Source organism: Zootermopsis nevadensis, unplaced genomic scaffold, assembly GCF_977971745.1.
Source record: "Zootermopsis nevadensis isolate Lab colony 2312 unplaced genomic scaffold, Znev_1.0 Znev_ptg000095l, whole genome shotgun sequence".
Lineage (NCBI taxonomy): Eukaryota > Metazoa > Arthropoda > Insecta > Blattodea > Termopsidae > Zootermopsis > Zootermopsis nevadensis.
In genome coordinates this window covers 185,861-207,711 of record NW_028259226.1, presented here as the reverse complement: position 1 = coordinate 207,711, position 21,851 = coordinate 185,861, and positions in this window count along the sequence as shown.

The window sequence follows — 21,851 nt, the reverse complement described above, 5'->3', positions numbered from 1 at the left end:
AGATTCTGACATGACTTTGACATATACGTTCCCTCAAAGTGACATAAGTTTTGTCTCTCAGATTCCTACAGATCGGGAGATATTTGCCTTTTAAAAATTGACTTTCGAATAATCTCGAAAAATTAAAATGTCTCTATCCTCCAAACCCTTGGACATGCATTGACGAGACTCTGACATGAAGTTGACATATGCGTTCCCTCAAAGTGACATAAGGTTTGTCTCTCAGATGCTTACAGATCGGGAGATTTTTGCCTTTTAAAAATTGCCTTGCGAATAATCTCTAAAAATTTAAATGTCTCTATCCTCCAAACTCATGACATACATTGACGTGACTCTGATAGAAAGTTGATATTTACGTTCCCTAAAAGTGACATAAGTTTTGTCTCTCAGATTCCTACAGATCGGGAGATATTTGCCTTTTAAAAATTGACTTTCGAATAATCTCGAAAAATTTAAATGTATCTATCCCTCAAACCCTTGGACATACATTTACGTACCTCTGACAGGAAGTTGACATATACGTTCCCTCAAAGTGACATAAGTTTTGTCTCTCAGATTCCTACAGATCGGGAGAGATTTGAATTTTAAAAATTGACTTTCGAATAATCTCTAAAAATTTAAATGTATCTATTCTCCAAACCCTTGGACATACATTAACGTGACTCTGACATGAAGTTGACATATACGTTCCCTCAAAGTGACATAAGTTTTGTCTCTCAGATTCCTACAGATCGGTAGATATTTGAATTTCACAAATTGACTTTCGAATAATCTCGAAAAATTAAAATGTCTCTCTCCTCCAAACCCTTTGACATACATTGACGTGACTCTGTCAGCAAGTTGACATATACGTTCCCCCAAAGTGACATAAGATTTGTCTCTCAGATTCCTACAGATCGGGAGATATTTGCTTTTTAAAAAATATACTTTCGAATAATCTCTAAAAATTTAAATGTCTCTATCCTCCAAACCCTTGGACATACATTGACGTGACTTTGACAGGAAGTTGACATATATGTTCCCTCAAAGTGACATACGTTTTTTCTCTCAGATTCCTACAGATCGGGAGATATTTGCCTTTTAAAAATTGACTTTCGAATAATCTCGAAAAAATTTAAATGTCTCTTTCGTCCAAACCCTTGGACATACATTGACGTGATTCTGACATGACGTTGACATATACGTTCCCTCAAAGTGACATAAGTTTTGTCTCTCAGATTCCTACAGATCGGTAGATATTTGAATTTCACAAATTGACTTTCGAAGAATCTCGAAAAATTTAAATGTCTCTATCCTCCAAACCCTTTGACATACATTGACGTGACTCTGTCAGCAAGTTGACATATACGTTCCCTCAAAGTGACATAAGATTTGTCTCTCAGATTCCTACAGATCGGGAGATATTTGCTTTTTAAAAAATATACTTTAGAATAATCTCTAAAAATTTAAATGTCTCTATCCACCAAACCCTTGGACATACATTGACGTGACTCTGACAGGAAGTTGACATATATGTTCCCTCACAGTGACATAAGGTTTGTCTCTCAGATGCTTACAGATCGGGAGATATTTGTCTTTTAAAAATTGACCTTCGAATAATCTCGAAAAATTAAAATGTCTCTATCCTCCAAACCCTTGGACATACATTTACGACACTTTGACATGAAGTTGACATATACGTTCCCTCAAAGTGACATAAGTTTTGTCTCTGAGATTCCTACAGATCGGGAGATATTTGCCTTTTAAAAATTGACTTTCGAATAATCTCGAAAAAGTAAAAGGTCTCTATAATCCAAACCCTAGGACATACATTGACGAGATTCAGACATGAAGTTGACATTTACGTTCCCTCAAAGAGACATAAGTTTTGTCTCTCAGATTCCTACAGATCGGGAAATATTTGAATTTTATAAATTTACTTTCTAATAATCTCTAAAAATTTAATGTCTCTATCCTCCAAACCCTTGGACATACATTGGCAAGACCCTGACATGAAGTTGACATATGCGTTCCATCAAAGTGACATAAGTTTATGTCTCTCAGATTCCTACAGATCGGGAGATATTTGCCTTTTAATAATTGACTTTCGAATAATCACTAAAAATTTAAATGTCTCTATCCTCCAAACCCTTGGACATGCATTGACGTGACTCTGACAGGAAGTTGACATATACGTTCCCTCAAAGTGACATAAGTTTTGTCTCTCAGATTCCTACAGATCGGGAGATATTTGAATTTTAAAAATTGACTTTCGAATAATCTCTAAAAATTTAAATGTCTCTATCCTCCAAACCCTTCGACATACATTGACGTGACTCTGACATGAAGTTGACATATGCGTTCCCTCAATGTGACGTATGTTTTGTCTCTCAGATTCCTACAGATCGGTAGATATTTGAATTTCACAAATTGACTTTCGAATAATCTCGAAAAATTAAAATGTCTGTATCCTCCAAACCCTTTGACATACATTGACGTGACTCTGTCAGCAAGTTGACATATACGTTCCCTCAAAGGGACATAAGATTTGTCTCTCAGATTCCTCCAGATCGGGTGATATTTGCTTTTTAAAAAATATACTTTCGAATAATCTCTAAATATTTAAATGTCTGTATCCTCCAAACCCTTTGACATACATTAACAAGATTCTGACATGATGTTGACATATACGTTCCCTCAAAGTGACATAAGTTTTGTCTCTCAGATTACTACAGATCGGGAGATATTTGCCTTTTAAAAATTGACTTTCGAATAATCTCGAAAAATTAAAATGTCTCTATCCTCCAAACCCTTGGACATACATTGACGACACTCTCACATGAAGTTGACATATGCGTTCCCTCAAAGTGACATAAGTTTTGTCTCTCAGATTGCTACAGATCGGGAGATATTTGCCTTTAACAAATTGTCTTTCGAATAATCTCGAAAAATTTAAATGTCTCTATCCTCCAAACCCTTGGACATACATTGACGTGACTCTGATATGAAGTTGACATATACGTTCCCTCAAAGTGACATTAGTTTTGTCTCTCAGATTCCTACAGATCGGGAGGTATTTGCTTTTTAAAAAAATATGCTTTCGAATAATCTCTAAAAATTTAAATGTCTCTATCTTCTAAACCCTTGGACATACATTGACGTGACTCTGACAGGAAGTTGACATATAAGTTCCCTCAAAGTGACATAAGGTTTGTCTCTCAGATGCTTACAGATCTTGAGATATTTGCCTTTTAAAAATTGACTTTCGAATAATCTCGAAAAATTAAAATGTCTCTATCCTCCAAACCCTTGGACATACATTGACGACACTCTGACATCAAGTTGACATATACGTTCCCTCAAAGTGGCATAAGTTTTGTCTCTCAGATTCCTACAGATCGGGAGATACTTGCCTTTTAAGAATTGACTTTCGAATAATCTCGAAAAAGTAAAAGGTCTCTATCCTCCAAACCCTAGGACATACATTAACGAGATCCTGACATGAAGTTGACATTTACGTTCCCTCAAAGTGACATAAGGTTTGTCTCTCAGATTCCTACAGATCGGCAGATATTTGCCTTTTCAAAATTGACTTTCGAATAATCTCTCAAAATTTTAATGTCTGTATCCTCCAAACCCTTGGACATACATTGACGTGACCCTGACATGAAGTTGACATATGCGTTCCCTCAAAGTGACATAAGTTTTGTATCTCAGATTCCTACAGATCGGGAGATATTTGCTTTTTAAAAAAATATGCTTTCGAATAATCTCTAAAAATTTAAATGTCTCTATCCTCTAAACCCTTGGACATACATTGACGTGACTCTGACAGGAAGTTGACATATATGTTCCATCAAAGTGACATAAGTTTTGTCTCTCATATTCCTACAGATCGGGAGATATTTGCCTTTTAAAAATTGACTTTCGAATAATCTCGAAAAATTTAAATGTCTCTATCCTCCAAACCCTTGGGCATACATTGACGAGACTCTGACATAAAGTTGACATATGCGATCCCTCAAAGTGACATAAGGTTTGTCCCTCAGATGCCTACAGATCGGGAGATATTTGCCTTTTAAATATTACCTTTTGAATAATCTCTAAAAATTTAAATGTCTCTCTCCTCCAAACCCATGGACATACATTGACGTGACTCTGACAGAAAGTTGATATTTACGTTCCCTCAAAGTGACATAAGTTTTGTCTCTCAGATTATTACAGATCGGGAGATATTTGCCTTTAAAAATTGACTTTCGAATAATCTCGAAAAATTAAAATGTCTCTATCCCCCAAACCCTTGGACGTACATTTACTTACCAATGACAGGAAGTTGACATATACGTTCCCTCTAAGTGACATACGTTTTGTCTCTCAGATTCCTACAGATCGGGAGATATTTGAATTTTAATAATTGACTTTCGAATAATCTCTAAAAATTTAAATGTCTCTATTCTCCAAACCCTTGGACATACATTGACGTGCCTCTGACAGGAAGTTTACATATACGTTCCCTCAAAGTGACATAAGTTTTGTCTCTCAGATGCCTACAGATCGGGAGATATTTGCCTTTTAAGAATTGACTTTCGAATAATCTCGAACAATTAAAATATCTCTATCGTCCAAACCCTTGGACATATATTAACGAGATTCTGACATGACGTTGACATATACGTTCCCTCAAAGTGACATAAGTTTTGTCTCTCAGATTCCTGCAGATCGGGAGATATTTGCCTTTTAAAAATTGACTTTCGAATAATCTCGAAAAAATTTAAATGTCTCTTTCGTCCAAACCCTTGGACATACATTGACGAGATTCTAACATGACGTTGACATATACGTTCCCTCAAAGTGACATAAGTTTTGTCTCTCAGATTCCTACAGATCGGTAGATATTTGAATTTCACAAATTGACTTTCGAATAATCTTGAAAAATTTAAATGTCTCTATCCTCCAAACCCTTTGACATACATTGACGTGACTCTGTCAGCAAGTTGACATATACGTTCCCTCAAAGTGACATAAGATTTGTCTCTCAGATTCCTACAGATCGGGAGATATTTGCTTTTTAAAAAATATACTTTAGAATAATCTCTAAAAATTTAAATGTCTCTATCCACCAAACCCTTGGACATACATTGACGTGACTCAAACAGGAAGTTGACATATATGTTCCCTCAAAGTGACATAAGGTTTGTCTCTCAGATGCTTACAGATCGGGAGATATTTGCCTTTTAAAAATTGACCTTCGAATAATCTCGAAAAATTAAAATGTCTCTATCCTCCAAACCCTTGGACATACATTGACGACACTTTGACATGAAGTTGACATATACGTTCCCTCAAAGTGACATAAGTCTTGTCTCTGAGATTCCTACAGATCGGGAGATATTTGCCTTTTAAAAATTGACTTTCGAATAATCACTAAAAATTTAAATGTCTCTATCCTCCAAACCCTTGGACATGCATTGACGTGACTCTGACAGGAAGTTGACATATACGTTCCCTCAAAGTAACATAAGTTTTGTCTCTCAGATTCTTACAGATCGGGAGATATTTGCCTTTTAAAAATTGACTTTCGAATAATCTCGAAAAATTAAAATGTCTCTATCCTCCAAACCCTTGGACATACATTGACGACACTCTGACATGAAGTTGACATATACGTTCCCTCAAAGTGACATAAGTTTTGTCTCTCAGATTGCTACAGATCGGGAGATATTTGCCTTTAACAAATTGACTTTCGGATAATCTCGAAAAATTTAAATGTCTCTATCCTCCAAACCCTTGGACATACATTGACGTGACTCTGACATGAAGTTGACATATACGTTCCCTCAAAGAGACATCAGTTTTGTCTCTCAGATTCCTACAGATCGGGAGGTATTTGCTTTTTAAAAAAATATGCTTTCGAATAATCTCTAAAAATTTAAATGTCTCTATCCTCTAAACCCTTGGACATACATTGACGTGACTCTGACAGGAAGTTGACATATAAGTTCCCTCAAAGTGACATAAGTTTTGTCTCTCAGATTCCTACAGATCGGGAGATATTTGCCTTTTAAAATTGACTTTCGAATAATCTCTAAAAATTTAAATGTGTCTATCCTCCAAACCCTTGGACATACATTGACGTGACTCTGACATGAAGTTGACATATGTGTTCCCTCAAAGTGACATAAGGTATGTCTCTCAGATGCTTACAGATCGGGAGATATTTGCCTTTTAAAAATTGACTTTCGAATAATCTCGATAAATTAAAATGTCTCTATCCTCCAAACCCTTCGACATACATTGACGACACTCTGACATCAAGTTGACATATACGTTCCCTCAAAGTGACATAAGTTTTGTCTCTCAGATTCCTACAGATCGGGAGATACTTGCCTTTTAAGAATTGACTTTCGAATAATCTCGAAAAAGTAAAAGGTCTCTATCCTCCAAACCCTAGGACATACATTGACGAGATTCTGACATGAAGTTGACATTTACGTTCCCTCAAAGTGACATAAGGTTTTGTCTCTCAGATTCCTACAGATCGGCAGATATTTGCCTTTTAAAAATTGACTTTCGAATAATTTTAAATATTACCTTTTGAATAATCTCGAAAAATTTAAATGTCTCTATCCTCCAAACCCTTGGACATACATTGAAGTGACTCTGACAGGAAGTTGACATATACGTTCCCTCAAAGTGACATAAGTTTTGTCTTTCAGATGCCTACAGATCGGGAGATATTTGCCTTTTAAGAATTGACTTTCGAATAATCTCGAACAATTAAAATATCTCTATCGTCCAAACCCTTGGACATACATTGACGAGATTCTGACATGACTTTGACATATACGTTCCCTCAAAGTGACATAAGTTTTGTCTCTCAGATTCCTACAGATCGGGAGATATTTGCCTTTTAAAAATTGACTTTCGAATAATCTCGAAAAATTAAAATGTCTCTATCCTCCAAACCCTTGGACATGCATTGACGAGACTCTGACATGAAGTTGACATATGCGTTCCCTCAAAGTGACATAAGGTTTGTCTCTCAGATGCTTACAGATCGGGAGATTTTTGCCTTTTAAAAATTGCCTTGCGAATAATCTCTAAAAATTTAAATGTCTCTATCCTCCAAACTCATGACATACATTGACGTGACTCTGATAGAAAGTTGATATTTACGTTCCCTAAAAGTGACATAAGTTTTGTCTCTCAGATTCCTACAGATCGGGAGATATTTGCCTTTTAAAAATTGACTTTCGAATAATCTCGAAAAATTTAAATGTATCTATCCCTCAAACCCTTGGACATACATTTACGTACCTCTGACAGGAAGTTGACATATACGTTCCCTCAAAGTGACATAAGTTTTGTCTCTCAGATTCCTACAGATCGGGAGAGATTTGAATTTTAAAAATTGACTTTCGAATAATCTCTAAAAATTTAAATGTATCTATTCTCCAAACCCTTGGACATACATTAACGTGACTCTGACATGAAGTTGACATATACGTTCCCTCAAAGTGACATAAGTTTTGTCTCTCAGATTCCTACAGATCGGTAGATATTTGAATTTCACAAATTGACTTTCGAATAATCTCGAAAAATTAAAATGTCTCTCTCCTCCAAACCCTTTGACATACATTGACGTGACTCTGTCAGCAAGTTGACATATACGTTCCCCCAAAGTGACATAAGATTTGTCTCTCAGATTCCTACAGATCGGGAGATATTTGCTTTTTAAAAAATATACTTTCGAATAATCTCTAAAAATTTAAATGTCTCTATCCTCCAAACCCTTGGACATACATTGACGTGACTTTGACAGGAAGTTGACATATATGTTCCCTCAAAGTGACATACGTTTTTTCTCTCAGATTCCTACAGATCGGGAGATATTTGCCTTTTAAAAATTGACTTTCGAATAATCTCGAAAAAATTTAAATGTCTCTTTCGTCCAAACCCTTGGACATACATTGACGTGATTCTGACATGACGTTGACATATACGTTCCCTCAAAGTGACATAAGTTTTGTCTCTCAGATTCCTACAGATCGGTAGATATTTGAATTTCACAAATTGACTTTCGAAGAATCTCGAAAAATTTAAATGTCTCTATCCTCCAAACCCTTTGACATACATTGACGTGACTCTGTCAGCAAGTTGACATATACGTTCCCTCAAAGTGACATAAGATTTGTCTCTCAGATTCCTACAGATCGGGAGATATTTGCTTTTTAAAAAATATACTTTAGAATAATCTCTAAAAATTTAAATGTCTCTATCCACCAAACCCTTGGACATACATTGACGTGACTCTGACAGGAAGTTGACATATATGTTCCCTCACAGTGACATAAGGTTTGTCTCTCAGATGCTTACAGATCGGGAGATATTTGCCTTTTAAAAATTGACCTTCGAATAATCTCGAAAAATTAAAATGTCTCTATCCTCCAAACCCTTGGACATACATTTACGACACTTTGACATGAAGTTGACATATACGTTCCCTCAAAGTGACATAAGTTTTGTCTCTGAGATTCCTACAGATCGGGAGATATTTGCCTTTTAAAAATTGACTTTCGAATAATCTCGAAAAAGTAAAAGGTCTCTATAATCCAAACCCTAGGACATACATTGACGAGATTCAGACATGAAGTTGACATTTACGTTCCCTCAAAGAGACATAAGTTTTGTCTCTCAGATTCCTACAGATCGGGAAATATTTGAATTTTATAAATTTACTTTCTAATAATCTCTAAAAATTTAATGTCTCTATCCTCCAAACCCTTGGACATACATTGGCAAGACCCTGACATGAAGTTGACATATGCGTTCCATCAAAGTGACATAAGTTTATGTCTCTCAGATTCCTACAGATCGGGAGATATTTGCCTTTTAATAATTGACTTTCGAATAATCACTAAAAATTTAAATGTCTCTATCCTCCAAACCCTTGGACATGCATTGACGTGACTCTGACAGGAAGTTGACATATACGTTCCCTCAAAGTGACATAAGTTTTGTCTCTCAGATTCCTACAGATCGGGAGATATTTGAATTTTAAAAATTGACTTTCGAATAATCTCTAAAAATTTAAATGTCTCTATCCTCCAAACCCTTCGACATACATTGACGTGACTCTGACATGAAGTTGACATATGCGTTCCCTCAATGTGACGTATGTTTTGTCTCTCAGATTCCTACAGATCGGTAGATATTTGAATTTCACAAATTGACTTTCGAATAATCTCGAAAAATTAAAATGTCTGTATCCTCCAAACCCTTTGACATACATTGACGTGACTCTGTCAGCAAGTTGACATATACGTTCCCTCAAAGGGACATAAGATTTGTCTCTCAGATTCCTCCAGATCGGGTGATATTTGCTTTTTAAAAAATATACTTTCGAATAATCTCTAAATATTTAAATGTCTGTATCCTCCAAACCCTTTGACATACATTAACAAGATTCTGACATGATGTTGACATATACGTTCCCTCAAAGTGACATAAGTTTTGTCTCTCAGATTACTACAGATCGGGAGATATTTGCCTTTTAAAAATTGACTTTCGAATAATCTCGAAAAATTAAAATGTCTCTATCCTCCAAACCCTTGGACATACATTGACGACACTCTCACATGAAGTTGACATATGCGTTCCCTCAAAGTGACATAAGTTTTGTCTCTCAGATTGCTACAGATCGGGAGATATTTGCCTTTAACAAATTGTCTTTCGAATAATCTCGAAAAATTTAAATGTCTCTATCCTCCAAACCCTTGGACATACATTGACGTGACTCTGATATGAAGTTGACATATACGTTCCCTCAAAGTGACATTAGTTTTGTCTCTCAGATTCCTACAGATCGGGAGGTATTTGCTTTTTAAAAAAATATGCTTTCGAATAATCTCTAAAAATTTAAATGTCTCTATCTTCTAAACCCTTGGACATACATTGACGTGACTCTGACAGGAAGTTGACATATAAGTTCCCTCAAAGTGACATAAGGTTTGTCTCTCAGATGCTTACAGATCTTGAGATATTTGCCTTTTAAAAATTGACTTTCGAATAATCTCGAAAAATTAAAATGTCTCTATCCTCCAAACCCTTGGACATACATTGACGACACTCTGACATCAAGTTGACATATACGTTCCCTCAAAGTGGCATAAGTTTTGTCTCTCAGATTCCTACAGATCGGGAGATACTTGCCTTTTAAGAATTGACTTTCGAATAATCTCGAAAAAGTAAAAGGTCTCTATCCTCCAAACCCTAGGACATACATTAACGAGATCCTGACATGAAGTTGACATTTACGTTCCCTCAAAGTGACATAAGGTTTGTCTCTCAGATTCCTACAGATCGGCAGATATTTGCCTTTTCAAAATTGACTTTCGAATAATCTCTCAAAATTTTAATGTCTGTATCCTCCAAACCCTTGGACATACATTGACGTGACCCTGACATGAAGTTGACATATGCGTTCCCTCAAAGTGACATAAGTTTTGTATCTCAGATTCCTACAGATCGGGAGATATTTGCTTTTTAAAAAAATATGCTTTCGAATAATCTCTAAAAATTTAAATGTCTCTATCCTCTAAACCCTTGGACATACATTGACGTGACTCTGACAGGAAGTTGACATATATGTTCCATCAAAGTGACATAAGTTTTGTCTCTCATATTCCTACAGATCGGGAGATATTTGCCTTTTAAAAATTGACTTTCGAATAATCTCGAAAAATTTAAATGTCTCTATCCTCCAAACCCTTGGGCATACATTGACGAGACTCTGACATAAAGTTGACATATGCGATCCCTCAAAGTGACATAAGGTTTGTCCCTCAGATGCCTACAGATCGGGAGATATTTGCCTTTTAAATATTACCTTTTGAATAATCTCTAAAAATTTAAATGTCTCTCTCCTCCAAACCCATGGACACACATTGACGTGACTCTGACGGAAAGTTTATATTTACGTTCCCTCAAAGTGACATAAGTTTTGTCTCTCAGATTATTACAGATCGGGAGATATTTGCCTTTTAAAAATTGACTTTCGAATAATCTCGAAAAATTAAAATGTCTCTATCCCCCAAACCCTTGGACGTATATTTACTTACCAATGACAGGAAGTTGACATATACGTTCCCTCTAAGTGACATACGTTTTGTCTCTCAGATTCCTACAGATCGGGAGATATTTGAATTTTAATAATTGACTTTCGAATAATCTCTAAAAATTTAAATGTCTCTATTCTCCAAACCCTTGGACATACATTGACGTGCCTCTGACAGGAAGTTTACATATACGTTCCCTCAAAGTGACATTAGTTTTGCATCTCAGATTCCTACAGATCGGGAGATATTTGCCTTTTAAAATTTGACTTTCGAATAATCTCGAAAAATTTAAATGTCTCTATCCTCCAAACCCTTGGACATACATTGAAGTGACTCTGACAGGAAGTTGACATATACGTTCCCTCAAAGTGACATAAGTTTTATCTCTCAGATTCCTGCAGATCGGGAGATATTTGCCTTTTAAGAATTGACTTTCGAATAATCTCGAACAATTTAAATATCTCTATCGTCCAAACCCTTGGACATATATCAACGAGATTCTGACATGACGTTGACATATACGTTCCCTCAAAGTGACATAAGTTTTATCTCTCAGATTCCTGCAGATCGGGAGATATTTGCCTTTAAAAAATTGACTTTCGAATAATCTCGAAATATTTAAATGTCTCTTTCGTCCAAACCCTTGGACATACATTGACGAGATTCTGACATGACTTTGACATATACGTTCCCTCAAAGTGACATAAGTTTTGTCTCTCAGATTCCTACAGATCGGGAGATATTTGCCTTTTAAAAATTGACTTTCGAATAATCTCGAAAAATTAAAATGTCTCTATCCTCCAAACCCTTGGACATGCATTGACGAGACTCTGACATGAAGTTGACATATGCGTTCCCTCAAAGTGACATAAGGTTTGTCTCTCAGATGCTTACAGATCGGGAGATTTTTGAATTTTAAAAATTGCCTTGCGAATAATCTCTAAAAATTTAAATGTCTCTATCCTCCAAACCCATGACATACATTGACGTGACTCTGATAGAAAGTTGATATTTACGTTCCCTAAAAGTGACATAAGTTTTGTCTCTCAGATTCCTACAGATCGGGAGATATTTGCCTTTTAAAAATTGACTTTCGAATAATCTCGAAAAATTTAAATGTATCTATCCCTCAAACCCTTGGACATACATTTACGTACCTCTGACAGGAAGTTGACATATACGTTCCCTCAAAGTGACATAAGTTTTGTCTCTCAGATTCCTACAGATCGGGAGAGATTTGAATTTTAAAAATTGACTTTCGAATAATCTCTAAAAATTTAAATGTATCTATCCTCCAAACCCTTCGACATACATTAACGTGACTCTGACATGAAGTTGACATATACGTTCCCTCAAAGTGACATAAGTTTTGTCTCTCAGATTCCTACAGATCGGTAGATATTTGAATTTCACAAATTGACTTTCGAATAATCTCGAAAAATTAAAATGTCTCTATCCTCCAAACCCTTTGACATACATTGACGTGACTCTGTCAGCAAGTTGACATATACGTTCCCTCAAAGTGACATAAGATTTGTCTCTCAGATTCCTACAGATCGGGAGATATTTGCTTTTTAAAAAATATACTTTCGAATAATCTCTAAAAATTTAAATGTCTCTATCCTCCAAACCCTTGGACATACATTGACGTGACTTTGACAGGAAGTTGACATATATGTTCCCTCAAAGTGACATAAGGTTTGTCTCTCAGATCCTTAGAGATCGGGAGATATTTGCCTTTTAAAAATTGACTTTCGAATAATCTCTAAAAATTTAAATGTCTCTATCCTCCAAACCCTTGGACATGCATTGACGTGACTCTGACAGGAAGTTGACATATACGTACCCTCAAAGTGACATAAGTTTTGTCTCTCAGATTCCTACAGATCGGGAGATATTTGAATTTTAAAAATTGACTTTCGAATAATCTCTAAAAATTTAAATGTCTCTATCCTCCAAACCCTTGGACATGCATTGACGTGACTATGACATGAAGTTAACATATGCGTTCCCTCAATGTGACGTAAGTTTTGTCTCTCAGATTCCTACAGATCGGTAGATATTTGAATTTCACCAATTGACTTTCGAATAATCTCGAAAAATTAAAATGTCTCTATCCTCCAAACCCTTTGACATACATTGACGTGACTCTGTCAGCAAGTTGACATATACGTTCCCTCAAAGGGACATAAGATTTGTCTCTCAGATTCCTCCAGATCGTGAGATATTTGCTTTTTAAAAATATACTTTCGAATAATCTCTAAAAATTCAAATGTCTGTATCCTCCAAACCCTTTGACATACATTAACAAGATTCTGACATGATGTTAACATGTACGTTCCCTCAAAGTGACATAAGTTTTGTCTCTCAGATTCCTACAGATCGGGAGATATTTGCCTTTTAAAAATTGACTTTCGAATAATCTCGAAAAATTAAAATGTTTCTATCCTCCAAACCCTTGGACATACAATGACGACACTCTCACATGAAGTTGACATATGCGTTCCCTCAAAGTGACATAAGTTTTGTCTCTCAGATTGCTACAGATCGGGAGATATTTGCCTTTCACAAATTGATTTTCGAATAATCTCGAAAAATTTAAATGTCTCTATCCTCCAAACCCTTGGACATACATTGACGTGACTCTGACATGAAGTTGACATATACGTTCCCTCAAAGTGACATAAGATTTGTCTCTCAGATTAATACAGATCGGGAGATATTTGCTTTTTAAAAAGTATACTTTCGAATAACCTCTAAAAATTTAAATGTCTGTATCCTCCAACCCCTTGGACATACATTAACGAGATTCTGACATGATGTTGACATATACGTTCCCTCAAAGTGACATACGTTTTGTCTCTCAGATTCCTACAGATCGGGAGATATTTGCCTTTTAAAAATTGACTTTCGAATTATCTCGAAAAAGTAAAAGGTCTCTATCCTCCAAACCCTTGGACATACATTGACGAGATTCTTACATCAAGTTGACATTTACGTTCCCTCAAAGTGACATAAGTTTTGTCTCTCAGATTCCTACAGATCGGGAGATATTTGCCTTTTCAAAAATTGACTTTCGAATAATCTCTAAAAATTTAAATGTCACTATCCTCCAAACCCTTGGACATACATTGACGTGACTCTGACAGGACGTTGACATATACGTTCCCTCAAAGTGGCATAAGTTTTGTCTCTCAGATTCCTACAGATCGGGAGATATTTGCCTTTTAAAATTGACTTTCGTATAATCTCGAAAAAGTAAAAGGTCTCTATCCTCCAAACCCTAGGACATACATTGACGAGATTCTGACATGAAGTTGACATTTACGTTCCCTCAAAGTGACATAAGTTTTGTCTCTCAGATTAATACAGATCGGGAGATATTTGCCATTTCAAAAATTGACTTTCGAATAATCTCGAAAAATTTAAATGTCTCTATCCTCCAAACCCTTTGACATACATTGACGTGACTATGACATGAAGTTGACATATGCGTTCCCTCAAAGTGACATAAGTTTTGTCTCTCAGATTCCTACATATCGGGAGATATTTGCCTTTCACAAATTGACTTTCGAATAATTTCGAAAAATTAAAATGTCTCTATCCTCCAAACCTTTGAACATACATTGACGTACCTCCGACAGGAAGTTGACATATCCGTTCCCTCAAAGTGACATAAGTTTTGTCTCTCAGATTCCTACAGATAGGGAGATATTTGAATTTTAAATATTGACTGACGAATAATCTCTAAAGATTTAAATGTCTCTATCCTCCAAACCCTTGGACATACATTGAAGTGACTCTGACATGAAGTTGACATATGCGTTCCCTCAAAGTGTCATAAGTTTTTTCTCTCAGATTCCTACAGATCGGGAGATATTTGCCTTTCACAAATTGACTTTCGAATAATCTCGAAAAATTCAAATGTTTCTATCCTCCAAACCCATGGACATACATTGACGTGACTATGACATGAAGTTGACATATACGTTCCCTCAAAGTGACATAAGTTTTGTCTCTCAGATTAATACAGATCGGGAGATATTTGCCTTTTCAAAAATTGATTTTCGAATAATCTCGAAAAATTAAATTTCTCTATCCTCCAAACCCTTAGACATACATTGACGAGTCTCTCACATGAAGTTTCACATATGCGTTCCCTCAAAGTGACATAAGGTGTGTCTCTCAGATGCCTACAGATCGGGAGATATTTGCCTTTTAAAAATTGACTTTGAATGATCTCGAAAAATTAAAATGTCTCTATCGTCCAAACCCATGGACATACAATGACGAGATTCTGACATGAAGTTGACATTTACGTTCCCTCAAAGTGACATAACTTTTGTCTCTCAGATTCCTACAGATCGGGAGATATTTGCCTTTAGAAAAATTGACTTTCGAATAATCTCGAAAAATTTAAATGACTCTATCCTCCAAACCCTTGGACATAAATTGACGTGCCTCTGACAGGAAGTTTACATATACGTTCCCTCAAAGTGACATAAGTTTTGCCTCTCAGATTCCTACAGATCGGGAAATATTTGCCTTTTAAAAATTGACTTTCGAATAATCTCTAAAAATTTAAATGTCTCTATCCTCCAAACCCTTTTACATACATTGAAGTGACTCTGACAGGAAGTTGACATATACGTTCCCTCAAAGTGACTTAAGTTTTGTCTCTCAGATGAATACAGATCGGGAGATATTTGCCTTTTAAGAATTGACTTTCGAATAATCTCGAACAATTATAATATCTCTATCGTCCAAACCCTTGGACATATATTAACGAGATTCTGACATGACGTTGACATATATGTTTCCTCAAAGTGACATAAGTTTTGTCTCTCAGATTCATACAGATCGGGAGATATTTGCCTTTTAAAAATTGACTTTCGAATAATCTCTAAAAATTTAAATGTCTGTTTCCTCCAAACCCATGGACATACATTGACGTTACTCTTACATGAAGTTGACATATACGTTCCCTCAAAGTGACATAAGTTTTGTCTCTCAGATTCCTACAGATCGGGAGATATTTGCTTTTTAAAAAATATGCTTTCGAATAATCTCTAAAAATTTAAATGTCCCTATCCTCTAAACACTTAGACATACATTGACATGACTCTGACAGGAAGTTGACATATATGTTCCCTCAAAGTGACATAAGTTTTGTCTCTCAGATTCCTACAGATCGGGAGATATTTGCCTTTTAAAATTGACTTTCGAATAATCTCTAAAAATTTAAATGTGTCTATCCTCCAAACCCTTGGACATACATTGACGTGACTCTGACAGGAACTTGACATATGTTTTCCCTCAAAGTGACATAAGGTTTGTCTCTCAGATGCTTACAGATCGGGAGATAATTTGCCTTTTAAAAATTGACTTTCGAATAATCTCGAAAAATTTAAATGTCTCTATCCTCCAAACCCTTGGACATACATTTACGACACTCTGACATCAAATTGACATATACGTTCCCTCAAAGTGGCATACGTTTTGTCTCCAAGATTAATACAGATCGGGAGTTATTTGCCTTTCAAAAATTGACTTTCGAATAATTTCGAAAAAGTAAAACGTCTCTATCCTCCAAACCCTAGGACATACATTGACGAGATTCTGACATGAAGTTGACATTTACGTTCCCTCAAAGTGACATAAGTTTTGTCTCTCAGATTCCTACAGATCGGGAAATATTTGAATTTTATAAATTGACTTTCGAATAATCTCTAAAAATTTTAATGTTTGTATCCTCCAAACCCTTGGACATACATTGACGTGACCCTGACATGAAGTTGACATATGCGCTCCCTCAAAGTGACATAAGTTTTGTATCTCAGATTCCTACAGATCGGGAGATATTTGCCTTTAACTAATTGACTTTCGAATAATCTCAAAAAATTAAAATGTCTCTATCCTCCAAACCCTTGGACATACATTGACGTGACTCTGACAGCAAGCTGACATATACGTTCCCTCAAAGTGACATAAGTTTTGTCTCTCAGATTCCTACAGATCGGCAGATATTTGCCTTATTAAAATTGACTTTCGAATAATCTCTAAAAATTTAAATGTCTCTATCCTCCAAACCCTTCGACATACATTGACGTGACTATGACATGAAGTTGACATATACATTCCCTCAAAGTGACATCAGTTTTGTCTCTCAAATTAATACAGATCGGGAGATATTTGCCTTTTCAGAAATTGACTTTCGAATAATTTCGAAAAATTTAAATGTCTCTATCCTCCAAACCCTTGGACATACATTGACGAGACGCTGACATGAAGTTGACTTATGCGTTCCCTCAAAGTGACATAAGGTTTGTCTCTCAGATGCTTACAGATCGAGAGATATTTGCCTTTTAAAAATTGACTTTCGAATAATCTCGAAAAATTAAAATGTCTCTATCGTCCAAACCCTTTTACATACATTGATGAGATTCTGACATGGAGTTGACATATACGTTCCCACAAAATGACATAAGGTTCGTCTCTCAGATTCCTACAGATCGGGAGATATTTGCCTTTTGAAATATTGACTTTCGAATAATCTCGAAAAATTCAAATGTATCTATCCTCCAAACCCTTGGACATACATTGACGTGACTCTGACAGGAATTTTACATATAAGTTCCCTCAAAGTGACATAAGTTTTGTCTCTCAGATTCCTGCAGATCGGGAGATATTTGCCTTTTAAAAATTGACTTTCGAATTATCTCGAAAAATTTAAATGTCTCTATCGTCCAAACCCTTGGACATACATTGACGAGATTCTGACATGAAGTTGACATATACGTTCCCTCAAAGTGACATAAGATTAGTCTCTCAGATTCCTACAGATCGGAGATATTTGCCTTTTCAAAAATTGACTTTCGAATAATCTCTAAAAATTTAAATGTTTCTATCCTCCAAACCCTTGGACATACATTGACGTGACTCTGACAGGATGGTGACATATACGTTCCCTTAAAGTGACATAAGTTTGGTCTCTCAGATTCCTACAGATCGGGAGATATTTGCCTTTTAATAATTGCCTTTCGAATAATCTCTAAAAATTTAAATGTCTCTATCCTCCAAACCCATGGACATACATTGACGTGACTCTGATAGAAAGTTGATATTTACGTTCCCTCAAAGTGACATAAGTTTTGTCTCTCAGATTCCTACAGATCGGGAGATATTTGCCTTTTAAATATTGACTTTCAAATAATCTCGAAAAATTAAAATGTCTCTATCCCCCAATCCCTTGTACATACATTGACGTGACTCTGACATGAAGTTGACATATGTGTTCCCTCAAAGTGACGTAAGTTTTGTTTCACAGATTCCTACAGATCGGTAGATATTTGAATTTAACAAATTGACTTTCGAATAATCTCGAAAAATTAAAATGTCTCTATTCTCCAAACCCTTTGACATACATTGACGTGACTCTGTCAGCAAGTTGACATATACGTTCCCTCAAAGTGACATAAGATTTGTCTCTCAGATACCTACAGATCGGGAGATATTTGCTTTTTAAAAAATATACTTACGAATAATCTCTAAAAATTTAAATGTCTGTATCCTCCAAACCCTTGGACATACATTGACGAGATTTTGACATGAAGTTGACATTTACGTTCCCTCAAAGTGACATAAGTTTTGTCTCTCAGATTAATACAGATCGAGAGATATTTGCCTTTTCAAAAATTGACTATCGAATAATCTCTAAAAATTTAAATGTCTCTAACCTCTATACCCTTGGACATACATTGACGTGACTCTGACAGGAAGTTGACATATGCGTTCCCTCAAAGTGACAAAAGTTTTGTCTCTCAGATTCCTACAGATCGGGAGATATTTGCCTTTTAAAAATTGACTTTCGAATGATCTCTAAAAATTTAAATGTCTCTATCCTCCAAACCCTTAGACATACATTGACGTGACTATAACATGAAGTTGACATATAAGTTAACTCAAAGTGACATAAGTTTTGTCTCTCAGATTAATACAGATCGGGAGATATTTGCCATTTCAATAATTGACTTTCGAATAATCTCGAAAAATTAAAATGTCTCTATCCTCCAAACCCTTTGACATACATTGACGAGACTCTGACATGAAGTTGACATATGCGATCCCTCAAACTGACATCAGGTTTGTCTCTCAGATGCCTACAGATCGGGTGATATTTGCCTTTTAAAAATTAACTTTCGAATAATCTCTAAAAATTTAAATGTCTGTATCCTCCAAACCCATGGACATACATTGACGTGTCTCTGACAGGAAGTTGATATATACGTTTCCTCAAAGTGACATAAGTTTTGTCTATCAGATTCCTACAGATCGGGAGATATTTGAATTTCAATAATTGACTTTCGAATAATCTCGAAAAATTAAAATGTCTCTATCCTCCAAACCCTTGACATACATTTACGTACCTCTGACAGAAAGTTGACAGATACGTTCCCTCAAGGTGACATAAGTTTTGTCTCTCAGATTCCTACAGATCGGGAGATATTTGAATTTTAAAAATTGACTTTCGAATAATCTCTAAATATTTAAATGTCTCTATCCTCCAAACCCTTGGACATACATTGACGTGACTCTGACATGAAGTTGAGATATATGTTCCCTCAAAGTGACATAAGTTTTGTCTCTCAGATTCCTACAGATCGGGAGATATTTGCCTTTCACAAATTCACTTTGGAATAATCTCGAAAAATTAAAATGTCTCTATCCTCCAAACCCTTGGACATACAATGACGAGACTCTGACATGAAGTTGACATATGCGTTCCCTCAAAGTGACATAAGGTTTGTCTCTCAGGTGCCTACAGATCGGGAGATATTTGAATTTTAAATATTGACTTTCGAATAATCTCTAGAAATTTAAATGTTTCTATCCTCCAAACCCTTGGACATACATTGACGTGACTATGACATGAAGTTGACATATACGTTCCCTCAAAGTGACATAAGTTTTGTCTCTCAGATTCCTACAGATCGGGAGATATTTGCCTTTCACAAATTGACTTTCGAATAATCTCAAAAAATTCAAATGTCTCTATCCTCCAAACCCTTTGACATACATTGACAAGAGTTTGACATGAAGTTGACATATACGTTCCCTCAAAGTGACATAAGTTTTGTCTCTCAGATTACTACAGATCGGGAGATATTTGCCTTTTAAAAATTGACTTTCGAATAATCTCTAGAAATTTAAATGTCTCTATCCTCCAAACCCTTTGACATACATTGACAAGAGTTTGACATGAAGTTGACATATACGATCCCTCAAAGTGACATAAGTTTTGTCTCACAGATTACTACAGATCGGGAGATATTTGCCTTTCACAAATTGACGTTCGAATAATCTCGAAAAATTAAAATGTCTCTATCGTCCAAACCCTTGGACATACATTGACGAGATTTTGACATGAAGTTCACATATACGTTCCCTCAAAGTGACATAGGTTTTGTCTCTCAGATTACTAAAGATCGGGAGATATTTGCCTTTTAAAAATTGACTTTCGAAATATCTCTAAAAATTTAAATGTCTCTATCCGCCAAACCCATGGACATACATTGACGTGACTGTGACATGACGTTGACATATACGTTCCCTCAAAGTGACATAAGTTTTGTCTCTCAGATTAATACAGATCGATAGATATTTGCCTTTTCAAAAATTGACTTTCGAATAATCTCGAAAAATTAAAATGTCTCTATCCTCCAAACCCTTAGACATACATTGACGAGACTCTGACATGAAGTTTACATATGCGTTCCCTCAAAGTGACATAAGGTTTCTCTCAGATGCCTAGAGATCGGGAGATATTTGCCTTTTAAAAATTGACTTTGAATAATCTCGAAAAATTAAAATGTCTCTATCGTCAAAACCCATGGACATACAATGACGAGATTCTGACATGAAGTTGACATATACGTTCCCTCAAAGTGACATAAGTTTTGTCTCTCAGATTCCTGCAGATCGGGAGATATTTGCCTTTTGAAAAATTGACTTTCGAATAATCTCGAAAAATTAAAATGTCTCTATCCTCCAAACCCTTTTACATACATTGACGTGCCTCTGACAGGACGTTTACATGTACGTTCCCTCAAAGTGACATAAGTTTTGTCTCTCAGATTCCTACAGATCGGGAGATATTTGAATTTTAAATATTGACTTTCGAATAATCTCTAGAAATTTAAATGTCTCTATCCTCCAAACCCTTGGACATACATTGACGTGACTCTGACATGAAGTTGACATATGCGTTCCCTCAAAGTGACATAAGTTTTGTCTCTCAGATTCCTACAGATCGGTTGATATTTGCCTTTCACAAATTGACTTTCGAATAATCTCGAAAAATTCAAACGTCTCTATCCTCCAAACCCTTGGACATACATTGACGAGATTTTGACATGAAGTTGACATATACGTTCCCTCAAAGTGACATAAGTTTTGTCTCTCAGATTACTACAGATCGGGAGATATTTGCTTTTTAAAAATTGACTTTCGAATAATCTCGAAAAATTAAATTGTCTCTATTCTCCAAACCCTTGGACATACATTGACGAGACTCTGACATGAAGTTGACATATGCGTTCCCTCAAAGTAACATAAGGTTTGTCTCTATGATGCCTACAGATCGGGAGATATTTGCCTTTTAAAAATTTACTTTCGAATAATCTCGAAAAATTAAAATGTCTCTATCGTCCAAACCCTTGGACATACATTAACGAGATTCTGACATGACGTTGACAT